Below are 25,862 nucleotides of genomic sequence, written 5' to 3'. Positions count from 1 at the left end.
GGCAAAACAGAAGAGAGCGTGGGTGTTGTAATAGGCGGTTGCGAGGATACGAGATGTAACGAGAAAGGCCCCCCTCCCCGAAGGAATAGGGACAAGTTGACCAAAGAATGTACCCGTGATGCAGGGAAAATGGCAAACTAAGATGATCCGATAAGCTACCTTTTGATATGTCAGTAGATGGAAAATACTGCTTCATGCTTCACTGCTACATGCCTCAGCAAAAATATCCAATCAGCATTAAGGGAGTAAGCTTTAGATGGCAATAGTGGATAACAAGTATTATAAAAGTAGTGCTATACCTTTGAATAAAAAAAAGCTTTTCTTGCTGCTATTGTGTGTGTGTCTGTGTGTGTGTGTGAGTATGTTTTCACGTGGGTCATGCAGAAAAGGTTTTAATTGAGTTTGAGATCTTCTTTCATTCTATTTCTGTCATTTTAAGCACCTGACAATTACATGCTTATTAGTACAGAGAGGGATCATACAGTCCTGACAGAATGCCCCTGGCAGGTCAAGTTGAACATTGTGCAATTTGCTTGACCTTAAAAGAGATGAACAATTTATTTTCTTTTATTTTTTTTTCTGAGCTTTTTTCAAACGTAGGGAAGGTACAGAATATTTCAAAGATTATATGACAGAGGCAAATGGTCCACTCTTTTAAGAAATCAAGTTCCTCAGGTTCCCCAGTAAGTTAATGGTTACTGTTCACTTCCACAGAGGCACACCTAGAGCTGGCAGATTAAGCGATGTGTAAAAGGCTTCCTGCCTGATATCACAATGAGTATACAGATCCTGACAAAGTATTAAGAAGCTATGTGTTTTTTAACCCTAACCAGCAACATGAAAATAAATTCATTCTGTAAGAACATTTCATGCATTTTTGTAAACTTATATGTGTCCTCTACAGTATAGGGTTTTGCTCCACTGGCAAGGATTTTCTTCAGAAAGTTGTTTTGCAAACGACAATACAAACTGCAGGTGTCTAATGTCTTTTTAGCTTCAGCCTTCACTAGGAGTACCAAAAGAAATCAAACTATTAACATAACTGAAGGTAGTGACAAGAAGTTAGAAATTCAAGTTAAAATGGAGGCAGCATTATTCTAATCTCTGGCAGCAACACTTATATATTAGATTTGTTGCCTAAAGTTACATAGTGTGATTCCTAGACATAGAGGCTATATTAAAAAAAAAAAAAAAAAAAAAAAGATTTGAGATGGAAAACTGAAGTAGTGTAGATTAGTTGGGTTCTCAGGATACTGGAAAAAATAATCAAAGATAATTTGTAATAAACTTTAAAAGATGAGTAAGAGCTGACATGAATTTGTCAGGAAAACATCATGGCCTTGAGCTTTCCTCATACTGCATACACAGATTTTCATCACATCATAAAGATTAATAGATGAATATTATTAGAAACAAAGTATTCAGATATTCTAATGAATCAAAAAAAAAAAAAAAAGGAAAAATCTATACCAAACAACCATACATTCTTTCAACCAGAGGAATACTTATCCAAAAAATTAAAGCTAGCACAGCTGTGTGTCAGGGAACATTTGAAAGTGCCCAGGTGGCTTTCTTCTACTTTTCAGTGTTTTTGCTAGTACGTAGATTAACCTTCTTAACCCACTGTACTGCTGTTTCTGCATCCAGCAGCAAAATAATGTTTAGAGAACTATTCATAGTCTTATTTCTATGTTATTTTCTCCATTATTTTCCTAATATCTATCTGAAGTACAGTTTTATTCTTTGATTTTTTTCATCCAGTGGCCATTTCTGTCCTTTATCTCATAAAAACATTTCTAACTGTTATTTTCCTTCCAGATGGAGAAGCTTATGCTTCACATGACTAATACTCGATCTTGTTTTTGTTCTCACAGGCACCTTTTTCCTCCACTTCAAGTATGTAACTATAGGTAAACAAGGACTGACGCTCTACTGTTTCATGTTTTATCTAGAACCATCTCCCTCTCTGTTAAATCTCTGTTCTTGTATATAAAGCCATGCATATAACCTTGCAAATATCTATTTAAACAAATGGGAAAGAGTCATTTTGTTTTAATTTCTAAAACAGATTGCCTGGGGTAGACAGTTGCTAAAAGATGAAACTACAAAAGCTGGTATCTGCATAAATTCTTTGGCTGGGAACACAAATAACAGAGTAAAGCCCAAAGGGTAAGCAAAGATATTAGGTGCAGCAATTTCTTGTATCAGAAGCAAGGTTGAAGGACAAATTTAAAGATCCTGCTAGACTTTAAGGCACTAGCTACATACTGTTTTGTACCTTTTTTTTAATACTACTTCTGCATTAGGCTAGCCTGCATCTTTGAATCTCAACTCAAATGCTATTGAAAACTCACATACAGGCAAAAAGAAAAGTATTCCAGAGGTATATCGTCCCTAGCAGAAAAATGTTCTCAAGTTCCATGTGCATATTTCACAGCAAACCTTTCATATCATAGATCACTTCTTACCATTTGAGGTTTGTCCTTAAGAATTTGATTTTCTTAAATATATAAAGGCTATCTCTGATAAACATGAACAGTGTATTTGAAATTAATCTTCATGTAGTTCTTGGTCAACAGATCTTTCACCACCGGATATTTTTGATTAGCATGTGGATACAGTCACAGTGTCTAGAAGTTCAATGCTCCTTTTCTTCTATATTCACTTCTGCTTAAGCTCCTTCTGTAAATGCTCCCTAACAGTTAACTGCCTGACAAGTTAATGGAAATAAAATGTGGAAAAAAAACCATATGACTTCATTTAAACATATGAGTGGACATTAATAGAAATGTTTTACAGTAATCATTACCTTGCGAGAAATGAATCTATGAAATATGAAAGATGAGTAACTATTTTATTCCTAAATATTAATTCTATCCATGCCCACATGCCCATGCTGCACTTAGAAATATGAATTGAATATGAGCATTTTTTTGCCCTCTTACTAGATTTAATGCAACAATTAATATATTTTGAGAGGTTCATAAGAAGGTGAATTATAGAGGTACAATTTATTAGAATTCACTTTAAATTGTGGTATGGCTTTAGCATTTTGAGCAGAATATTGTATGCTTTATCTAGAAGTTTCACATGGGTTTTGTATACGTATAACTGGAACAGATAGTATGAAAAAAATAGAAAAGAATTGTTATAGATTATTATTTTGAAATTATTTTTATGGGAGTACTTACAGAAGACTATGAGATTTCTTTTTTCTTTTTCCAATTACAGAGCCAAACTCTTGTAGGGATACTTCAGATTTCACTGCTGATTAAACCTGCAAAGTAGGATAAATATTTTATAAAAAATATAAGAACTTCAGCTAGCTAAGTTAATTCTTATAACCTCTCTTTATGAGTTGTGTTTTTTCTTTCTTTTACTGTCTTATCCATTCTTGTCCACTTATAGGAATGCAGGATGGCAGCCTATTTTTCACTTTGATTTTGTTTAGTTTTGTGTGGAAAGATTAGCAGATTTTTTTTCATTTGGAAGATAGCTTGCTATACAAATCTCTGTGAAGCAGAATAAAAATGGACTTACTATAAGGATTCAACTCACCTGATTGGAAGGCTCTAAATTCAAAATTGTTTGTATAATTCACTGATGTATCTTTATCACCACTTTGTCAAGCAGTTATATGTAATCAAGCAATCTGCACCACACAGAACAAACCCAGTATTTTAGAATTCCAAAATTTAATATTCCTTATTAGGTACACAAGGGCTTTCACTCAGATCCTTGTATTACTGTAATTTGCACAACTGGAGGTCAGTGAAGCATTAAAAATATCTTCTGGCAATCTAATCTGACCCAACAGATTCTGAGAATGAATATAAATTATTCAGAGGGTGGTATCAGAAGAATTTATTAAGAAGCTTTATTTTTTCTTGACTTTTTTTTCCTTTGGGTAATTAACAACAAAATAAAAAAGCTGAATTAGTGTTTAGAATGGATTTGGAGTTTTCACAACTTCACCCTACTACGTTTTTGAAGGCTGGTGAACTTGTGGGATTAAAGTTCGGCAGATCTATTATGTATTTCTGACTTGTTCACATTTTGGGTTTTTTTTGGTAAAACTATACTCCTTATTTCATCTACAAAAACTATTACTAGGTTAATTTATAAGTTTTTCTGAGCATTTTGAAGTCTTACTTAATGACACTATATATTAGGTAGAACATCTTATCCTTATATGATGCATTCTGATTATTGTATCTTGGCAATAAAGATTAGTATTTGATTTGTGCTTTTGAGATGTTACCAAACACTTCTTATGGCGTACATGAACCAATATTTCTTGTTATAAATTTATATAAATATAACATTATTTTTAAGCAATTACATAAATAAATAACATGGCTCAGGTTTTCAAAACTGAATTATACCTCTGCACTTTTTAAAACAAGGATGCTTATATTAATTACCTACTCCCTTAGAAGTTATTTAAAATTATGCTGTATACTCACACAATGTGTACAGAAGTATTGTAGCTGTGATACAGGCAGGCGGCTGTGAAAACATTTATCTGTAACACTGCTAGAAAAAAGTTAATTGCCTCTTCACGTGTCAATATGTCATGGTTTTATGATTTTTGATTGGTATTCCAAATCATAACATCATGCAGTGCACTGGGAGTTAAAGAGTTAACGTTGCAGTTCTGTGGATTGTCAATAGTTCCAGTCTCTTGGTCTGAAAACAGTGAACTACAACTTCAAGAAGACTTCATTTTTCCATTTCCATTTTCCATCTGGAGAGAAAAATAAAACTGACTGAGTCATGAGACTGTCTCTTTGCTCTCTTTGCTCCCTGGCTGTCTTGCCTACAGCATTAGAGTAAGGACTCCAGTTTCAGAAATGCTCTCTCTCTCTCTCTCACTGTATTTGATTTATTAGCTTCAATTCCAATTACATTGTATTATATTGTATTCTCTCACATTACATTATTATATTTAGTAAATTAAGTTTTTTTCCCTTAGATCACTGCTGCTGTTTTCCTCATTTAGGCCCATCTCCCTACCTTTTTCCCTTGCCCCCTAACCCCTTTCCCAGGGCATAGGTCCGTGGGCTGTTAGTTCCCTGTCATGGAACTAGGCCGAACCGAACCAAACCGTGACATAATAATATTCAAATTTTCCTCTATTTTTTATTTTAAAAAATCCTGTTAAAGCATAAAATTTATAAAATTAAGCAACATGTTTGTTTCGATTATACATCTATACAAAAAGACAAAACTGATAAATTAATATTCTTTCCCTACCTAGTGTCTTCTAATTTCACATCCTTGGAGTCTTCCAAATCTCAATCCAGATTGTGAACTTCAGAAACAAGTGTAGTAAGTGAAATAAGAGAACAAGCACTGGCTAAATGCCTTTATTTGCTGAGCTAAATAGGTGGTACAGGCATGAACTTAATAGTGAAGAGAGGAATTTCATGGCACAAGTACATCACTGTGCGACACCAAGTCGTGGTCTAGATGATGCTGTTTATCAGCCTGCTGTTATTCCAAGTAAAACCCCCAAATTTATTTCAATAAAATCTGACTAATCTCCCCTAACTCCTTCTACTTTATTTTCACATCTACAGCTGAGGTGCTTTTAATAAAGATAAGTATGCTACAACAAAATTTAAAGACACATTTTGCACATTGAGCTAGTCTGAACTAAAAGGCAGACTATCACTCACTACATACGAAGCAAACAAATTAATTGTCCATGTGACCTACAGCACTTTTGCTTCAGAATGCATGAAAAAAATGATGATGGAATTTTTTTAGTTAATAATCTATTTTTACACAAAAATATTTTTAATAAAGGTACCTAAAAAGCAAGGAAGTCAGTTGTATAATTACATCTATTCAAATATTTCTCTCTTTGGGAATTTCTTTACATCCTTGGAAGTTTAGCACTGTATTACATGTTTGCACGTAACTGTCCTTGCGATTAATTACTTGATATTCAGTACTGTTTCTCCCATTAAAGCAAAATCTCTGCCAAGTTTCATAGCACTGACCATCTTTGAATTGTAATCCAGTCTACTTCACTCAGTTTTTCTGGTCAAATTTAAAACTAACTAACTACATACACTTTCTATTTAAGAATGCACTATTGCACTGATTAAAAGGTTTGTCTAAATCAGGATGATCCCTTAGCAAGCTACTGAGGTAAAACACTATTCCTTTCTTTGCAGCTTCTAAGAAATATAAAAAAAAAAATGGTAACAATCAGAAATTAGTTATCAGATGGGTAAATGATATCATGATTCCAGAAAGCATTAAACAGTACAAAGAACTAGGAGGAGTGGGACAGAAAAAGACTGAAAAAATAGGGTAATGGTTGTAAGAAAATGACAAGCCTGTCTGTAAGAATGGAGCATAAGAAACCAGGTATGTCTTCAAAGCAACACTATGGAAGAAGGAGGCTAAATGATGAGGAAGATTTTGAAAAGTTACAGTTAAAAATTGTGGGAAAAGAGAAAGAAGAAGAGATTGTGATAAGAGGTTAAGGGAATAAGTAAAGGAGCTGAATTAGAGTGAAACATATGTAAGTAAACTGTAGTTCTGAAAGTTGAAATCTGATCAGAAAGGAAGGACATTCTGCACTCTTATAAATATTGCCCACAGAGGAGTTTGCACCAAGTACCAGAGGACATGACCCCTCTGCTGTGTAAGAGCATGCTCTGCTTTTGTTGGGCAGCAGATTAAAAACTGAAGACAAAATCTGATAAATAAAAATGAACTCTTGTTTTCCCTGGAATAAAAATAAATAAAATATTGTTTCAGATTGCCTCAGGAAAGTCCTTTCTGATACAGTTTTGGAAGGTGCATTGCAAGGTCAATGTAATAAGTATTCTCTCATATGTACCATCAGTGTTTATTTTTAGTTTGGGACTGGTGAATAAAGCTTTAATGGGATTTTAATGGCATGTTGGACACACTTCAATGTCCAGAGATGTGGCATCATATCCAGTAGTGTCATTATCTGGATTAATTATCAATAGTAGGCAGATATCATTAGGGAGATGTAAAAATGAGAGAGTTAGTAAATGAAATTTACTGTGCAGAAATTGTAAGAAATAAATAAATAACAACATCTGAGAAGCCACCACCAAGTATTTCAAAAACATTTTCAGTTTGATAATTTTCATTATGCCTGTTACTTCTTCCACTGCTCCAGAATACATCCTGACTAAAAGGATTCTCTTCAAGCTAGTATAAACCAGATTCATTCTTCAGAGTTGCAACATATTTATATACAACTTACAGTACCTAATTTGCTTATTTGGGTAATGGGTTCATTTGAAACTTTAAGCCTCTGCATTACATTCACCAGCAAACATATACCAGCAATAAATTTCCCTTGCTGTATTTTTTAACAAATGATAGCTTTAATGTCATGTGTTAAGACATGGCTGATAAAATGTACTGTTAAGTATGACCTACTATGAGTGATAGAACCTATCATAAATATGACTTAAAAAGTCTAAAGGCTAGTTTCATCAAGGGGTACAATATATGCATCTCAAAGCTCTAAATGCTTTTGCAAACCATGTTTTAACTTTTTTTTTTTTTCTGATCAACATAGTTAAAATGATTTTAAAATGGAGAAGAATTTTTATGTTCATATTAACCTGAATACCTGAAAGGTGATTGCAGTGAGAGCGGGGTTGGTCTCTTCTCAGTGGTGACGGGTGACAGGACAAGGGGAAATGGCCTCAAGTTGCGCCAGGGGAGGTTTAGGTCAGGAAAAACTTCTTTACAGAAAGGGTTGTTAAGCACTGGAACAGGCTCCCCAGGGAGGTGGTTGAGTCACCATCCCTGAATGTGTTTAAAAACCGTTTGGATGTGGTGCTCAGGGACATGATTTAGTGGTGGGTTGTTAGAGTTAGAGCAGTATGGTTAGGTTGCGGTTGGACCTGATGATCCTGAAGGTCCTTTCCAACCTAAGCAATTCTATGATTCTATGATTCTATGATATCCTTAAATACACTGTAGATCACAAGAAGTATGCAGAAAAAATTAAATGTCTGCCCAACTGGCAATATGCCTGTTGTTTGAGGAACCTTCCCAAGAACACATTAGTCAGCACTTCACTGTCAACTTTCTACAACTTTTCAATTGTAGCTTTGTCTCTGTTAATACAAGGCTGTTGAAGATGTTTAAGGCTTACCCTAAATAGTCATGCGGCAAGGATGATGCAGAGTTAATTAAACTGTTCTTGCCTCTGTGTAGAAAAGGTAAATAGATATGCTTGAAAAGACAGTGGTGCCCCTGGCTTAAAATAAAACAATTTATGATTATACAGGACTCTTCATTTAAGCAGCTGAAAATGATGACATTAATACCAAGTTAAATCCAAAGCAAAAAATTATTTCCACATCCAGATTAGTTTATCATGTTTTGTAGTATACCCTTTAGACACTAAAAGCTTTCAGATACTAAAAATGGACAAAAACACCAAAACCTCAGAATAGAACACAAGGCAGGTCTAATCTGAGTATGGGTAGTTCGTATATTTATAGTAATCTGAAACTGCACAGCAGATCTACAGACCTTAAAATGCTATGTGGTTGACATCTATTGTCCTTTTTTTTATTACCAAATCCATTTAAGAATCTGGACCATTTACAGGCTAAGAAAAAAAATGGGGGGGGGGGGAGGGGAAGGCTATAAATAAACTCTGTGACTTATTTCCCCTTTGTTGAGAGATGAAGATATTGACCTCCCAAGGATTCTATATAAATGCTGATTTTATCTATTGACAGGCCTTTGACCTTCGTGAGGCTGACAATTACACCAATCAAATGGATGAAAAAGACTCTCAGATGAAAAGGGATTTTGTCCACCAGAGATCAATAGGTCATCAAAAGTGAGACATCAAACCCAAAATGGACTATATTAAGGAAGTTTTCAATTTAAATGAAAAAGAAGTATAGAGCCAGAAACCAACAACTTGGATTAGTAAAGTGAGGCACTCGCTACACTTCTACCTGTCCAGTTATGTCTGAAAGTTTGGTATCCTGCCTCTCCAGCTTACTTCAGTTTTTATTATTGATAAAGTGATGTTATCAAGTGAAGATAATGTTAACAGTAATTGCATACATCCATGAATGCTATATCCAATTATTTTTACTTATACTACTTGTTTAATTTACTTTGTGGAAAATCAATGTTTTTTATACCTATATCTTGATATTTACATTTATGTTCCCATGTAGTCTTCTTCAGTATCCAATTCCCAGTACGTTTTAGTGTAATTATGCAAAGTTTGTGCTGTCAACATCTAAGAAATATGTGTGAACTAACAAAATACCTTCAAAACATAGGGAAACAGTTCTGATATACTGCAATGAAGCTTACTTTCCACTGAATTGCATTTTTATACAGTTTAAATATCAGAGTTGTATTAGCTTATGTCCCCTTAAATTTTAATGTCACATCAGTCAATATGAAATGTCCTTTACTTAAAGTCACTGAAGGATGATTAATAACAGAAGCAACACCAATTTGTATTATGGCCAATCAAGATCATCGAAGCTACAACTACATCTACAACAGATGGGGTAGGGGACAATACTGCAGCAGAATTTGTAGGGTAATTTCATCCTCTCTAAATTCACACCTTATTGCATATTGCATTTGTCAAACAACATCTATGCTCAGAGCCCAAAGAATAAGTCATTACACAATTTTACAAAAACAAAAACAAGTGACTGAGAAGACATATAGTGGTTTGCAGGTAAATGGCAAGGGATGTGGAATCACAATGGAGCAAATATATAAATCCATCTACTGGACACAGCTTCAGTTGTGAATGCCTTCTTTGCTTTATCCAGATGTTCATGGACCTTCCACAAAGGATTACAGAATAGAAGCACAGAATCATAGAATCATAGAATTGCTCCGGTTGGAAAAGACCTTCAAGATCATCAAGTCCAACCGCAACCTAACCATGCTACCCTAACTCTAAATCATGCCCCTGATCCATCCAAATGGATTTTAAACACATTCAGGGATGTGTTTAAAACAATCTCAACCACCTCCCTGGGGAGCCTATTCCAGTGCTTAACAACCCTTTCTGGAAAGAAGTTTTTCCTGATATCCAACCTAAACCTTGAGGCCATTTTCCCTTGTCCTGTCACCTGTCACCACTGAGAAGAGACCAACCCCGCTCTCACTGCAATTACCTTTCAGGTATTTGAAGACAGCAGTAAGGTCTCCCCTCAGCCTCCTCTTCCACAGACTAAACAGCCCCAGTTCCCTTAGTCGCTCCTCATAGGGCATATTCTCCAAGCCCTTCACAAGCCTTGTTGCCCTTCTTTGGACCTGCTCCAGCACCTCAATGTCCTTTCTGTATCGAGGTGTCCAAAACTGAACACAGCATGAGTCACTGATAGCAATTATATGTTTTCTGAAGTCAGTGTCCTTTCCTCGTACAGTCCATTGTGTCTGTGATTTGCAAGCCTTGTCCTTTGTCTAACTTTTGGGGTGTATGTCAGGAATAAATAAGTTTCATGGCTTAAATGAAGTCACACTCCAGTTGTATAAAGTCACAGTCCAAAACAACACAATTAATGGACCTTCAATATACAGTCCGATTTTTTTCCACTCTTCATTAACTAAACTTTGGTAAATAAATAACAGAGGTCTTCAACACTGAGAAATATCTCAGTATCCAAGACTCAATGGAGGTGTTGTAAAATGCATACAAACTACCAAAATATTAATGCCCATGCACTATCCATGTCTTGACTGTATTCTTCCACCAAATCATTTTCAAAGTACAGCTTACATCAAAAAACAGCACATTTAAATCATTTCTTCTTTGTTCCAGCAGCAAATTTATCATGTACATTTTTAGAATTTCAGGAACAGCAGTGAACTTTCATTATCCATGGACAGTCTGAAACAACCACTAATTCACCCACTAGCTCACATGCTTGCTCCTGATCCAGAAGGCTATCTAATGCAACTCCATCTAGCATTGCAATATACTGAGACTGTATGGATATCTTCCCATCTTTATCTCTCTATGGGATTTTTTTTTTAATCTATTATGGTGTTATGCAACACATAGTGGGACTGATTTTCATCTGCCTTTGTACCAGGCTGTTCAAAAGACTATAAACTTAACTCATCGAAAAGTAATTAGCACCATTATTAATTTTTGCCATGCTTAGTGTCACCAGTTTAAATGCCATAATCTCAATTTAGAACTAACAGAACAACATTGTCAGAAATTAGCAATAATTTATCCAGTCTTTTCTCCCACAGTAATTCATACTGTAGAGCCCTGAATACTGAGTGAGACTACAACGAGAATTTTATATATGAGTGTGTGTGAGCGTGTGTATCCTTGATCTTATTCAGCTCATTTACTTGGCAAAGCTTCCCAATTTCAAGGCCTGGAAGCTGAAGTCTGCTTAAATAGAGAATGAATGCAGCGGGTAACGTGGCAATTCAGGCATTCCTCTCCAATTAATGTCTCAGAGCCTAACTGGAGGGATTGCTTTGTTAATTCTGATATTCCCTACTGACATTCCAGAGTATTTCTAACTATTTCTATTAGTCTGTGGAAGTTTCTCCCAATGGAAATGGTAAAAAAGCTCCATCAGCTGAAACTTTTAGAACAGCTGTAACATACATGTTTTGCTGATAATTTAATATAACAATGAGATTTCCTGTTTGTCTGCAAAGTCTGCCTTACTTGACATTTTTATTTTCTCTTGTACCCAAAAGCCAACAGAAAAGCCTTTTTTTTTAAATCATTTTCTGATGCTTCAAGGGAGGAATGAATTTGTTTTCGCAAACAGATCTGTTTTATTTCAAGAACGTGTTTATTTCTGGAGTTTAAAAAAATTGCCTTCATTTTATAGGGTGGAACTAAGGCACAGGGGTCCTAGGATCCAGATCCCCAAAACTGTCTTGATGCTTAATTGCTGCTACTGAATCACAGCTATTTTCTAAGTACAGTGCATACACAGTGTTTAAAAAAATCACTCTAGGACTCAAAATGGAAAATGAAATGCATGAGCAGATACCAATCTCATGGATGATGAGAAAACACATCCAGTCCCCAGAACCTGAAATACCACCCAGATACCTCCACTGTTTCACTGCTGTAAATCACAGGAATATCTAGCCTGCATATTCTCTATCTAAGGAATAACTGAGGAGTCTGGAAATTTGGTATGACTATGCAGTTAAGACTATCTCTGAGCATGTGTTTGTATTTAGGTCCTAAAAGTTACCCAAGTTTTTCCCTCAACCAAGACATAAGAAACTTCCCAAGATCATGCAGATAAGCTAGATCACAAGCTTCAGAAAAAAAGAGACACACAGGAGACAACTCTTAAAAAAAAATAAATAGTTAAATTGTATATTTCAATTGTCATAGAACATCTGCCTCATCAACAGATATTTCAGTTTACCTATAATTTAATGACTATCAAATTTTGGGATAGAAGAGTAAGAAGAGTCTTGGGTGTTATCATATCAAAACATGGCTTTGGGATTGTTGTTTTAAGACAGCTAGCTTATTTGTTATGACAAGTTATGCTATGGTTAGCAAGTCCATGCCTGTCAAAAAGTGACAAAATACCAGCTTCCGTCAGACAATTTATATATATAGTATTTGTCTGTGAAGCTGAGAACAGATCGTGTATAATAGCTTTCCAAACTGAAAAGGCCAACTGAAAGTTGTAAATTAAAAGGTCATTCCTGGTGGGACAAAAGGACAGAGAGAAGGTCAGCCTCTAATTAGAATATCTTATTTCCAAATTACCTGGGATTTGCGTGCTTCAATCACACACTGAGAGCTTCCTTCTACTTTGTGCAAAAGAAGAAGGATGAGGAATATTTACATGAAGAATTGTATGAATGTGAACTGTAACATAAGCTTGGATAAAAATCTATGAGATATAAACCTAGACATAGATCCAGGCATAAAAATTGATCATATAGCCAAGAATGAAGACAAATTACATTCTAGCCTATTATAATAACTTAGATTTAGCTAGATTTTCTGAAATCTGCTTCATTCTCTGAATACGTGGCATTAGCTACTGTTGGTGGTAAGACATTGGTTTAAATAGCCTTTTGTTTTGCTATGGTTTATTCTGAAATATAACAAACCAACCAATACTCTTGAAAATCTTGGTCAGCTTGCAAAAGATAAGGCCCTAGACTTGTGCTAATATATGATCAGTGTCGTCCATGAAAGTCACAGACTATATTTTTTCCCTTCATTACAGTAGTACAGCTCCATTAACTATAAAAATCATTAATCAAACAGCAACACTGAGCCCTGTGATGTTGGACAGGATGTAAATTAAACAATAATTTGGCCTCCTGGCCTCTTTCTCCTCCTTTGATTTGCTGCTGGCAGGAAATCCCTTGTTTTCTTTTGCCTCAAAATTTTACTTAAGTATGTTGATATTAATTAGACTGCACAACAAAGTTACATGATGGTATATGACTACGAGCACAAAGAGAAATTAAACAATAATTAAGTATTTAGAAGCTCAGCCACAAGTGATCGATTGATGTCTGGCAGTACTCTGAAAATTTTCAATCCTTCTTCTTTCATCTCTCAGTTTCTCAACTGTGAAATGGCAATAAATAAAGTATATTGAAATGAATTAGGCATCAGTGTTGAAACGGTTTTATTGTAAAACTTCTGATGTAATCAGATGTATAGTTCCATTCCAACTAAATTTGTTTGTTGTTTGTTTAGTTTTGTTTTTATTTTGGATCCCTCACAAAATGAGGATATAGATAAGGATATGACTTCTTTCTTCGTGTTGCTACTAAGTAACCTTCCAAAAAATGAAGGCCACAAATTTTAGAAACACCAAATTGAGTTTGAAAAGAGCATAATAAATAGCATAACTTTCGCTCTCAAAAGAATGCTTGCTGTATTTTCCACAGTCAAAAGAACATTTCCCAGTTCCTTAATCGCATAATAGAGTAATAGATGAGGCTAACTTCTTGAAATTCCCTAATATTCATACAACTGCGCTATTTAACTATTACACTAGCAGGATAGCACCTTCAGACTGTTTCATCCTATACTCTCTACAGATCTTGAACATATAGGTGAAGAAAATTCTTCCTTTCTGTTTATGCTTCTTCTATACTTTTGAGAGTTGGCTGCACTTAATCTCTGTCTGAGCCCTGACTGAGAAGTAACTCTTAAAACATGAGATTTCTACATAGCTTAGAGTGATTAAATTGAAGTGGTACTGCTAAAAGAATCCTACCACACCAGGAAACTGCTCTTGAATTGGGGTTTACATAAAGTAATCTTGTAATCACAGTGGTCATTATTTTTAAGTGATGTACAGGTGAATGCTCCCAAATTCAAGCCACAAATATCTGATTGTTTTTTTTAAAATCCATTCTTCACTTGGCTGAAAAAGTATGTACAGTATGGCCATGAGACAGCCACTGGTAGCCACTGGATAGCCATCAATCACTGTTGCTGTCAGCTCAGATCTCACTCATTGGAAATCAAAGGGAGCAAGAAGTCATTTATTGGTTCCTCTATTCAAGCAATAACACATGCCAGTTTCATACAGTATTTCCAGTGTTATTGTCAGTTCATGACCCCTGACATAAACCATAGTGTTAACAGTAGCACTTACTGTTGCTAATAATTTGCCCATAATCTTAAGTAGAGACACAATCAATCACACAGTAGATACATTTGTTAATTAGTCTTGGAGGTGAACTTCAAACAAGTTAAATATATCTGCATACATATTTTGATTCAAGATCTTTTCATTTATTATTAGATTCTGACACAGTTTAAAGTGATTTAAAAGTAATAGAAGGGACAATCCTTGTCATGTTCCCAGTGATTATGTAGATGGACAGGAGCATAGGCTCAAAATAATTATTTGGTATAAGTTCATATCAATTACATCAATGAATTTATGCAGAGATGCATTCTCTAACATATACTGCTGAAGTACTAATAATTATTCAAGCTTATTTACTGAGGCTTAAGGACTATGTAATAATAGTGCCTGCATATTTCATATGCAGCTGTTGTTACACCGCATTAAATGGGTTGGTAAATGATCCGTTGCTATTTAATTAATATGCAATTAGTGTGATATTAAATCCAACATGTAAATTAAAACTCAGTTTAAATCACTTAAATCTGAAGTGTGATGGAAAATGTCTTTGGAACTGGATGGCTTTCTTTCAGTTGGCTTCCTTCTCGTATTCAAATTATGTTCAGTAAACTCTAGAGAGACAAGGGGGAAGAAATGTATGAAAATAATTTCCATACAGCAAATTAAAAGAAGCTCCACTTCTGGCATTAAATGATGAGCAGAAACTTGGCCAAATCCCAAACATGTTAATATTTCAGTGTTCACACTTATCATTCAAGCTCATCTCTAATTCAGAAAATACCAACAAGACAAACATATGATCAAAAATGATAAAAGTTAGGAAATAAACTATTCAAATGCACGTATCCTGGTCATTATCATTTGTTTTCCCAGGTGACCCAAAATTTGAGCAAAAAATATTTAAATTAGAAGCCAAATAAGGTTGAAAAGGAAAACTAGTTAAGAGATTAGATCTGTTCAAAGGGCAAAGAACGAGTGTTGAACCCACTATTCTTAATGACAATATATTTTTTTAATTATAACAAAATCAGAAGCAGTAATATTAATACATGCTACCATAATTACATTATTTTAATCGAAGTAGGCAAAATAGCATGAATCATGAAGGTTCGCTCATCGTGGTTAAATATACTGAAAACTAGGGAACTGAATAAGAGAATGTATACAATTCTTTTTAACCTTAACCTTGGATCTATTTAGAGTTTTGAATACATCTCAAATCACCTCTTCACTAAATCTCCTAAGTCACACTCACAAGGGATTAATTTGTGGAGAGTCTGTGTGTGAGTGGAGAGATCTTACAGTGTTTAAATACAGACTTCATCAGAGTACACAGTTAAGTCCTTTAGTCTGTTCTGTGCAGCTCATCCATTTATCTCAAAAGTTTCTTCCATGGAAAGCCAGATCTGCCTTACAAAGCCCTGTGAGAGGCTATCAATTACACTGATAACACAAGATGAAGGTGCCAGTGTGGATCCTTTGTTAGATGTATTAACAGTCCAGATTAATTTGCTAAAATTCACCTGATGATCCTACGATTCCTAATTCCTATTCCTAAGTAATATTTTTTTTTTCATTCAGAAAAAACAAGCAAACAGATTCTACTCAGGTTTAGTAGATTCTACTGATTGGTATAATATATTCTAAAAATAACTAATATCAGAATACAAATCTTAGTTTATATTCAAATACTCATACCCTGAGTAGACCGTATGATGGCAAAAATGCTAAAGCTATTACACGTATGTAGGGAAGATCTGTGATCATATTATAGAATGACAGTCAAAGAAAAGAGAATCAAAAAGCATTTATTTTGTAATAGATCACCAGATTTTCTAAAACTCATATTACGAAGCAAACCTGACACATATGTTTAAAAGGAAGCAACTGCTTTCCAGATTAAAATATAACCATTAAATTCTATTAAACTGTTAGATTCTTTACAAGTTTCCTGTAAGCATCTTAATAAAAGTGACTTCATTCTAGTTGCTTAGTCCAGTTATCCTCCTGAATAACAGAAACTGGATAGATTTACAATATACCCTTGTGCATTTCACAAGAAAGAAAGGAGATATAAATAAACAAACAAAGCTACCCCATTACACATGAAGAATAGTTAACCCAACTGTAATAATTTTCAACCTTCTAGAATGCTCCATTTTACCCAATCAATATGTTAAAGGCTGAAATGGACTAAAATATGCGTTTTCATTCTTAAGTCACTGTGACATATAAAAGTATAACAAGCAGCAGTACTAGAACAAGAAGACAGTGACGGTAAACTCAGCAGTTCTTTCCAGAGCTGTTAGCATTACCCAACTTGCAGTCATAGTCATCGCTCATCAGCTGACCTGTGGATGCAATCAGGATCCAAAGGGCCAGGAACATTTATTGTTTAGACTTCTCAAGTCATAAATCAAAGATAGAAAAAGGACTGAGTTTTAAGTACTTGTCTGCCTGAAAAGTGCACTCCTTTAACTAACAGTAAAATCTGGAGGGGTAAAAAGAGCATACGGAAGACAGCAGTCTGATATCTCTAAACCTCTTTTATGTATCCTTTCAATTTCTCAGTCCCCATTCAACCCTTACACACATCAGAACTGCTTCTATGCACACAAATATACACAGTCTCCTAAGGGCCAGCTGAGGATTACACAGCACATTCCATGCACACTCCTCAGTTTCCTTACATCTCCCAGGCATATTCTCTATGCAGATAGTCAAAGGAAATCTCCATTTGCTGTTTCACATTGCTGCTTTTCAAATGGGAGTGTCAAGAATCTGGAAAAATAGTCCTACAAGTAATATTCCCAAATCACGTAATGCACGCATCTCCTTAGTTACTGCTATTTGTGATATCATTGAAAATTCATTCAAGCTAAGTTCTATTCATTTCAGTATAGCTAGATATTTCTAAAGTAATGAAATAGCAGAGCCTATTAGTTTTGAATGATTAATTATTCTCCTGTCCTGATGTATAATGAAATATCTGTTTTCCCAGAAAAAAATGGATTATTTCTATTGCCATTCTCCATTCCAAATTTCCCTTATTCTCTTCTCACTCCCTCTCTACGGAGACCTCCCATTATTCACGCCAGCTATACTACAGTATTCTACCATGCAAAGAACAAAATCACAGTTGTCTCTTAACTTTCATCCAGTGTGAAAATGGAAAATGAAAAAAATAGTGCACAAGAGTTGGAACAAGTGATTCAGATGCAGCTCATAAAGTTGGTAACATTTTTTTTCAGAATGTAAAATGAATTGCATAAAAAGAAGTGTCTAATTGTTTCATTACCCTTCACTAGCATCAGTCGTTAATTATCTCTCAAAGATATTGCAGAGAAGCCAAATCAGATTACAAGCATTTTTTGGTATATTTAAGACTCACTTTCCACAGTATAAGTGATACCCAGTGAGAATAGAAATTCAAATCTATTCAATATCTGAAAATAAGCCACATAAATAATTTTTTTCCTTTTCTCTCTGTTCTCAGCCCTTCAACTCAGGACTTCAAATCACTGGCATTGTGCAATATGTAAGTTATCAGTAAAAAATGTATGGACATTTTTCTGTGTTTGAACCTTCTCAGTGATTCTCTTAAATTATAATAGTATTCTAAGATAAGGGACACTTCAGGATTTGAAACATCTGAAGTTAAGAAAAGCTCTGAAGATTCTGTGTAACTCCTAACATAAGAAGTTCACCTTCTTGCAGTTTTATATGTGGACTAAACACAATTTTAAAGGCAGTCAGCAAGTTTAAAAATATTCTACTGAGTTGTTGTTGTTGAGTCTAGTCATTATTACCAAGATCTTTAGACAAAGAAGTAACTCACATGTCTATGAAATTGGAAAAAAATAATAAAAAGTGAGCCACCTACTCTTAAGCAAAGAAATTTATGCAAGCTCTTATTTCGGGACTTAGATTTTCCATTAAACAAGCGATTTCAAGGCACTTATGAAAGCACAATTCCATAAATTAATGGAAACGTACTAACAAAGAATGGCATAAATTAATACTGTCCTGAGTCATAAAGGGATACTAAAGGTTATAAATCCAGACCAAGTATGAAACATACTAGCAATTTCAAAAGGTAGTTACATATGGAATGAGACATACGTTTCAATTGATGACATCACCATAAAATGAATGTTGCATGTGTCTGATATCAAATGTACTAAGTATCAGCAGCGGACTGGAATAATACCACATACATAAAACAGATGTCTGAGCAGTAGTCATTTTTCCGTTATATATACACTCTTGTAATCAATCACCACTCTACTTCACACAAAGATGTGAAAAAAGTGTTATTTCTTTTTCAAGCTCAAATATGAAACAAAATATGTAGTGTTTGTGCTAACTATTACATTCCAAATCATTTGCTCACATTATTGCGTATGCATAATGCATGTGCATACGCAATAATGTACATCTCAGTTGATGGTTGCAGATATTGTTGACCATTTTGGAATTGCAAGTTCATTTTCTAAGATGAGCTTCATGTTTTGTGTGTGCAATTCAAAATAAATGAAATTCAATGTTGAGCTGTTCTTTTTTTATTGAAGAGTAATATCACTGGCATCTAAAAGATTTGTGATACTGACATCCTGTAGAAATACTGACACCTTTAGGAATAACTGCTTCTCTCCATGTACTAATATGTCCACCTGCAAAAGAGAGGGATGAGTTTCATTCATCTTTGGAAAGTAATCTAGAAGCGTGATTGTACAGAAGATCAGGAAGAATAAAAAATAACACTCAGAATTGAAATTGCCACAGAATTATAATATATACATAGGAGGTACATGAGGGCAGTATATTTACATTCTGCTTTTGCTAAATCAATAAAACTAACAAAATAATATGAAAACTGCAGTACATAGAGGACTCTTCCATTAGATTCTCTAACCAAGAACGGTCGGTTCTGGAAATAAATGGTGGAATTCCTAACTGAAATATTTGACTCCTCAAAGTTTTATCCAGCTTAAATTGAATAGTTCAATGGAACTGAAAATCTGTTGAAATCACTGGTACTGCTGTAGAAACATAGGATATTGCTGTACAGAGACCTGCTTCAAAACTGTCATGCCAGAGGTGAAGGACCATTCTTTAAGAGGGGACTTTTGAATCAGTGTTCATTAGTTAATCCGAAGAAATCTCTTTCCTTTTCATTTTCTGAAAACCTGATGAATGCACAAATAAGGCTACAAAACAAATACTTTAAGGCACTGTCACAAGAATTTGAATTTGTAACTTTCACATTGTTTGAACTAGTTTCTCATGGACATGGTAAGACTTTGTAGAGCACACAGACCAATGATACTCCAGTAATTCCAACCTTGTTGTACTTTAGTGACAATCCCTCTGTAATGATTTCAGTCAGTGTTTTCTGTTATGCGTAGGAAACAGACAGTTTCCTTAGTACTGCATGAAGAAAAATAAAAATAAAAACAAAACAAACAAACAACAAAAGCTTTGCTTAGTAGAGAAGAGCAAGATAAACAAATTTCCACCTGAAAGTTGGAGGCATATTGCCTACCTTTAAAAAGCGGATGTCAAGAATGAGTTTTTTCAAAATAAATAGGTGCATTTCTGGCCATAAATACTGTTAATAATAATGATACAATATCAAGCATTAAAAAGGTGCTGCAAAAGAACTGTTTACTGTTATTGTATGGCTTGGGTTTAAAGATCAGCCCCATGGCAATAACTTGCCTCATCTTTCCTATCACCACAGGGAAAACATGAATCTCTTTGTAATATAAGTATTTATGGCATCATGAACTGCCACAAGAGAAACAGACAATATTGAAACTGAATCCTGATGAGAAAAATAATACAAGAAGCAATACCTGTTATTAGAGAGCTTAGAGCTACAGAAAGGATTGAAATGAAGAGTTTCTTTATTTACAAGATTTGGAGTACTTAGCTTCTTTCTTAATGGTGCTTAAAAATCCCTGATGTCATCAGAAAGTTGCTATGAGCTGTGGGATTTACAGCTACGAGTCAGTCACTTTTCATCCTCAATGACTCAAAACACAAAAGAGGAAATTGTGTTATAACTTATCAACCCTATCTAATGATAAAGGCATTTGAAATTCTCTGTAAAGAGAAAAACAAGAGGATAGAATTGCTGTAGTTTCAGGGTGGGGTTGAAGGATAGATCCCAACTCCAAAAGTGAGGCCAAGTACTGTATTGTTCACCCAGGCACTTTGACATTCGATAATTTAGCTTAGGACACTGCAGCTCACAGTCTCCGATAGAATCAATCTACAACAGACCACCACCAGGGCTAAATCAGAAGACCATTCAGATAACATGCAATAACAGTTGACTCACTCCTTCTGTTCCTTATTTTGTCATAGTCTGTTTCATTTACAGAGACAGCAACCACTCTCAGGAGTGAGACTGAAGAATGGCTCCTACATCTACAAGCAGCCCAGTGCTTCTGGCTGCTGCTTCTACACCAATAAATCCCAAGAGAGAGTTTGAAAATTCCAAAACTATGAATCATTTCATCTAGTTTCATAGGACTATTCTAAGAAAAACATTCATTTCTCATTTTTTCTTTTTCCTTTGCTTGTCTTTCTTTTTTTGTTTCTTTTTAGCCTACAAACAACAGTGGCTTAATATGAGTTACATGTTTTTCTAAGGAGATAACACCAGACTGCATATAAACTCATAATCATTCTTCAGTACTAAGGCAGAGAGAGTTGAATAAATCCCTTTATAAAAATAAATATTTCCAAAAAAAAGTAGGAAATGTGACCTGGAGAGCTGAAGGAGAAGGGACTTTAGAGCTCCCTAGTGTTTAATAAGATAAGTAACCTAATTTCCTGAGAAGGTGTCCCTGCTGGAGAAGAAGTATCTTCAGCATCTGTGAGTTACTGAAGAGAATTGCTATGTGGGCTGGGTAATGCATGTATTAACAAAACATGCCATTTCTTTCAAAATATTTTCAAGTTTTAATACTGGAGCAGGTGTTTGGCTATGTAGACAATGCATGTCCTTTGAACACACAGTCCCAGATTATTTTCATGTAAACTGGATTCTCTGAAACAAGCTCATACTCTCAGACCATTGGCTTAACTACTCTGAGACTCTTATCAAGGCTCAACAAATGTCTACATGTCCTCACACAAGGGAGCTACGTGTCAAGTGAAGAAGCTGCCAAATCTGTTGTTTCTCAGATTGCAAGAGTCTGGGGATCAGTTTCTCATGTCTGAAAAGGTACAGTGAGAAAGTGTTGTCAGCTGTGCCCTGTGCCCTAGTTAATATACACCTGTGGAGTGAAGAAGCCCTGAGAAAGGCAAAGAAAGAGACCATGGCCATATTCAATAAAAAGCTTTTCTGTAATGTGGAATAATTTAAATTAATGAATGATGCATATTTTTCTCTGTGAAAATCAAAAGTGGAAAAGTTTCTTTCAAAACAATCATCAGAACTTGATGGGAATTGTAAAGATAGGCATAAAGAGAAGGAAACTGTCTGTGACTGGGTCGAGGGACTGTTAGTTGAGGTAAACGCACTAAAAACTGAAGTTCATGTGTCAGTTGCGGACATCCTTCTGGCAAGGGATTGCTTCAACTTGTTTATGCAGAAGAATAGTTTCCCCACAAGCACACAAAAAAACCTGTAAAAATCTCTGCTATTGAATCCACTCACCATCCCAACTGATCCAGCTTCCTTTAATTATACTCTGTGTTTTCCAGTTCATTGTCACCTTACATATCTCATTTCCACTGCAGAAGATGTGGCATTTTTCCAGCAAATTGCAACAGGCTTCCTGTCCAAATCATTCACTATTTATGTAGAGTCCCTTGCTAATTTAGATCCAACATGTTCAAGCACTATGAAACAGTGCTTTGATATTATCTGGTCAATGAATGACAAATACAAATGTGTTGAACAACACCTTCACCACTATGCAGGTATTAGAATTTATTTCCCCAGGGAGGGAGTATAGGAACTGGTATGTAGGCAGGAACTGACATTTATTCTTTCTATAAAGTGTCACTAGATTCTTTTCTTCCTTTTACGCAGTCTCCCAGAGATGTATTTTGCTCTGATTTCCAGCAACTTGAAATACATTAAAATAGAGATGATTAGAAAATGTTTAATAGGATGTTCTTTTTCTTCATATAAGAATGCTGATTCATTGAAACTGAAACATTTTAAAAACAGAAAACTGCTTTAAAAAAGCAATCAGAAAAGGATTTCAGATGTTTTTTTTCAGACTTCAGATGATTTTCAGACATTGAATTGCTTTCTCCATTGTGAGAGGTGACCTGCCTTGAGGTCAATTCCATTACCATTACTGCTACCAACCAACACCATTACCACAAATTCAGGTGTCTGTATAACCTGACTTGAATCATAGACTAATAATTAGTTTATTAGATCCTGAGGCAACAGTCTTAAACGCTTTACTGTAGAGTGAAAGCTAGTTTGAACCAGTGAATGCATGATTTCAATGAGGAAAATTGTTTCTACAGAATACCTTTCTTTAACCTAGATGAAGAATATAGCTGGAGAAATTACAGACTAAATATCTCCCTTGGATCTTGCAGAGCAGGAATTTGAATTTTGATATTTCTCTAGAATATCTTGGGTAGTGATGCATTCATCAGTCTTAATCTTTTTTTACTGTGGACTCTACAATTGTTTTGTGCTTGTTTTCAGTGTGATGTGTTTTCAGATGATGCTGCTTTGATTTAACCTCTCCTTCCCTCCCCAACAACCACTCCCCTTTACTGAAGACATGTTAAAAAGAATTCTTTTCTGAGTGGAATGAAAAGATAAATAGATGTCTTTATGTTAAAGGAAGCTTTAGTTTTCTAATGATTATTCTTGAGCCTGCATCTGAGATGCTTCTCCCCGTTTTACACTTTTAAAACATTTCCTATCTTTTTCTTTTTTTTTGGTGTTTTGCTTTTTTACCACAAAGCATAAGCAACAAGAATACCATTTAGAAGCATTAGTGATAGTGATGAAGATGAAACTCTCATGTCTGTATTACATTTACCATGTCTAATTCAAGCTTGTTTGAGCCTGCAAAAATTTAGTAGATTTTCAGAAATGTATGCAGTTTGGACAGAACCAACCACATCATTTTTAGTATAGAATGTGGTTTTGTTGAAATTTAAAGGAAAACTACTAATCTGTTGGAACTGCATTTTTGTTTTGTAAATGTAAGCTCAAAGCATATTACATTTTTCCTTTCTTCTCACTGTTCCCCTTATAAATAATAGAACAGACTAGTAATTCTGTTTCTGGATTGTTGGATTCATGTGTAAAAGATGAGTATATTCAGTTTAGCATAATAATATTTCCGGGTCACGTGAGAAGTCCTTGGTGACCTCTTTATAAGGATGATGTGTGAAGATACATCAGACTCCTCTGCATTCTGGTATATACACAAATACAGTCTGGGAAGTAACTTCAAGAACATCCATTGTCTGTTCCAGACAGTCCACATTTGTGCACACCATGAGGTGTGGGTGATGCACACTGCACATTCATACAGCAAACTCAGTGTGACTTTAAATTGGCATTACTCCATGAGGACTAAAAACTTGACTCGTTTCCCAGAAGGTAATCTTTTTCTAAATGGAGACCTCATAGTCACTACCTGAAAAGAAGAATGACTGGGGTGAGAAAAGAATGCAGAACAACAGTAGACCGTTGATGCCAAACTAAGGCAAGATGATTACGGAGCAGTGAAAAAATTCTGAGATAAAACAGAGGCCTATATGTTTGGAAAAAATACTCTATACCTAATAACACAACTGTTAGAAGAATCCACTGGCTAAGCAGAATCCCGCAGGACATACAAGAGGGCAACTTAACAACATTGTAGATAAACAACCATCAAACAAGAGAGGAGGTTGATCTCATTCAGAAGAGGAATATGAAGAAAATCCACCCTCCCAGATTTTTTTGTTTTCTTGATAAAGCCTCATTATCTACTCCTTACTTGCGTTAATGAGACACAAAGCCCATTCATTGGGCTCCTTGTTGAAGCAAATACCCAACAGCCAAGCCAACCAAAATCATGTCATAGCTCTCTTGGTTTCAATAAGCCTTAAATTGTATTTAAGCTGCTTAAAGTCATTTTACGAAAGTTAAAAATTAGCAATGATTTCTTTAAATTCCAGATACAGCCTCGCCTTTTTCTCTGGATATAGCACTTGTACGGATCATAGCTAGCTCTAGAGATTGTATAACTGAAGAAACTATGTTGCTTTTTGGTCTTTTGTTTGAAAGGATCTAATCCAATGATTTTACTCAGTTATAATTTTCCAGTAGCATGGAAGGCATCTCAAGCTCTCCAATAATGAATTCAAGGAAAAGAAGAGCTCTGAGGTATTTTATAAAAGATGAGTTAAATAATTTTTTTTTTTCCTTCAGTCACTATCTCACACTCTAAGTTCAGCTAAACTTAATTAGTGTTACTGACATGGTAATTTGTAGTGTTACCCATCATGCTTTTCTTCTCTTTACGAAAAATTTTATTTTAGAAATTACCATGACCTATATATGTGTATCATATTGTCCCTTTGGCTAGCATTTGGTTTAAGTAATAGATTCACTGTAGAACTCCTGCAATTATTTCACTCCTATCTTGCTGAACACAGACGCAATTTCAGGGTCTTTTTTAAAATATGTTGCTGACTCTATTAGTTCTGATGATATCTCAAGGCTGCTTATCTATAAGGTCTTAAAAACTGACAACTTAAACTATCACTCCTTTATTCTGTGTTATGTATCTTAAATGGCCAGCTAGCTCTGAAGGATGAAAACAGAGCAGTTAAAGCAGAGACACATGAAGAAGGTAAAAGAACTAGGCCAGTACTGATTGTTCTTGAGGCTTGACGTAAGGAGAAAGTCTGATTATCCACATGGATTAGCAAAGCAACATGATTTAGAATGCGATCTACTAGGAAAGGGGATCAAAATGTTCCAGCAAAAATCTTAATTTTTCCACCAGATAAATGGAGTCTAAATTTCCTCACCTCAAATGTTTGTCTCCAAAGTATCAAAGACAACGTTACAGATACAAATGAGTTCTGCAGAAAGCTCTCATTCTGGGTTTTAAAGCTCCATTATCTGTGCATTAAAAATTTAGAAAGGCTAGGTTATTTGGAATTTGCCAAAGTGCCTTTCACACAGAGAGTTCATTGGTAGTACTTCATCCTACAGACCTTAACTAAGTATAC

At 35.0% G+C, this 25,862-nt stretch overlaps 1 long non-coding RNA gene across 50 annotated transcripts in view; it reads right to left on the bottom strand.

Moving 5' to 3' along the window:
• LOC110402005 overlaps positions 1-25,862 on the bottom strand; it is a 316,902-nt gene that overhangs the window by 69,628 nt on the left and 221,412 nt on the right. For 48 of the 50 annotated variants that reach the window (XR_002440790.1, XR_002440793.1, XR_002440787.1 and 45 more), the window contains 2 exons: positions 4,467-4,747; positions 3,192-3,277 (listed from right to left, as the gene is read on the bottom strand). This is a non-coding gene — a long non-coding RNA (uncharacterized LOC110402005). The remainder of the gene's footprint in view (positions 1-3,191; positions 3,278-4,466; positions 4,748-25,862) is intronic. The other 2 variants (XR_002440756.1, XR_002440781.1) reach the window with 1 other exon arrangement.

This window comes from Numida meleagris, chromosome 6 (assembly GCF_002078875.1).
Source record: "Numida meleagris isolate 19003 breed g44 Domestic line chromosome 6, NumMel1.0, whole genome shotgun sequence".
NCBI lineage: Eukaryota > Metazoa > Chordata > Aves > Galliformes > Numididae > Numida > Numida meleagris.
This window is presented reverse-complemented; position numbering and strand designations above follow the sequence as displayed.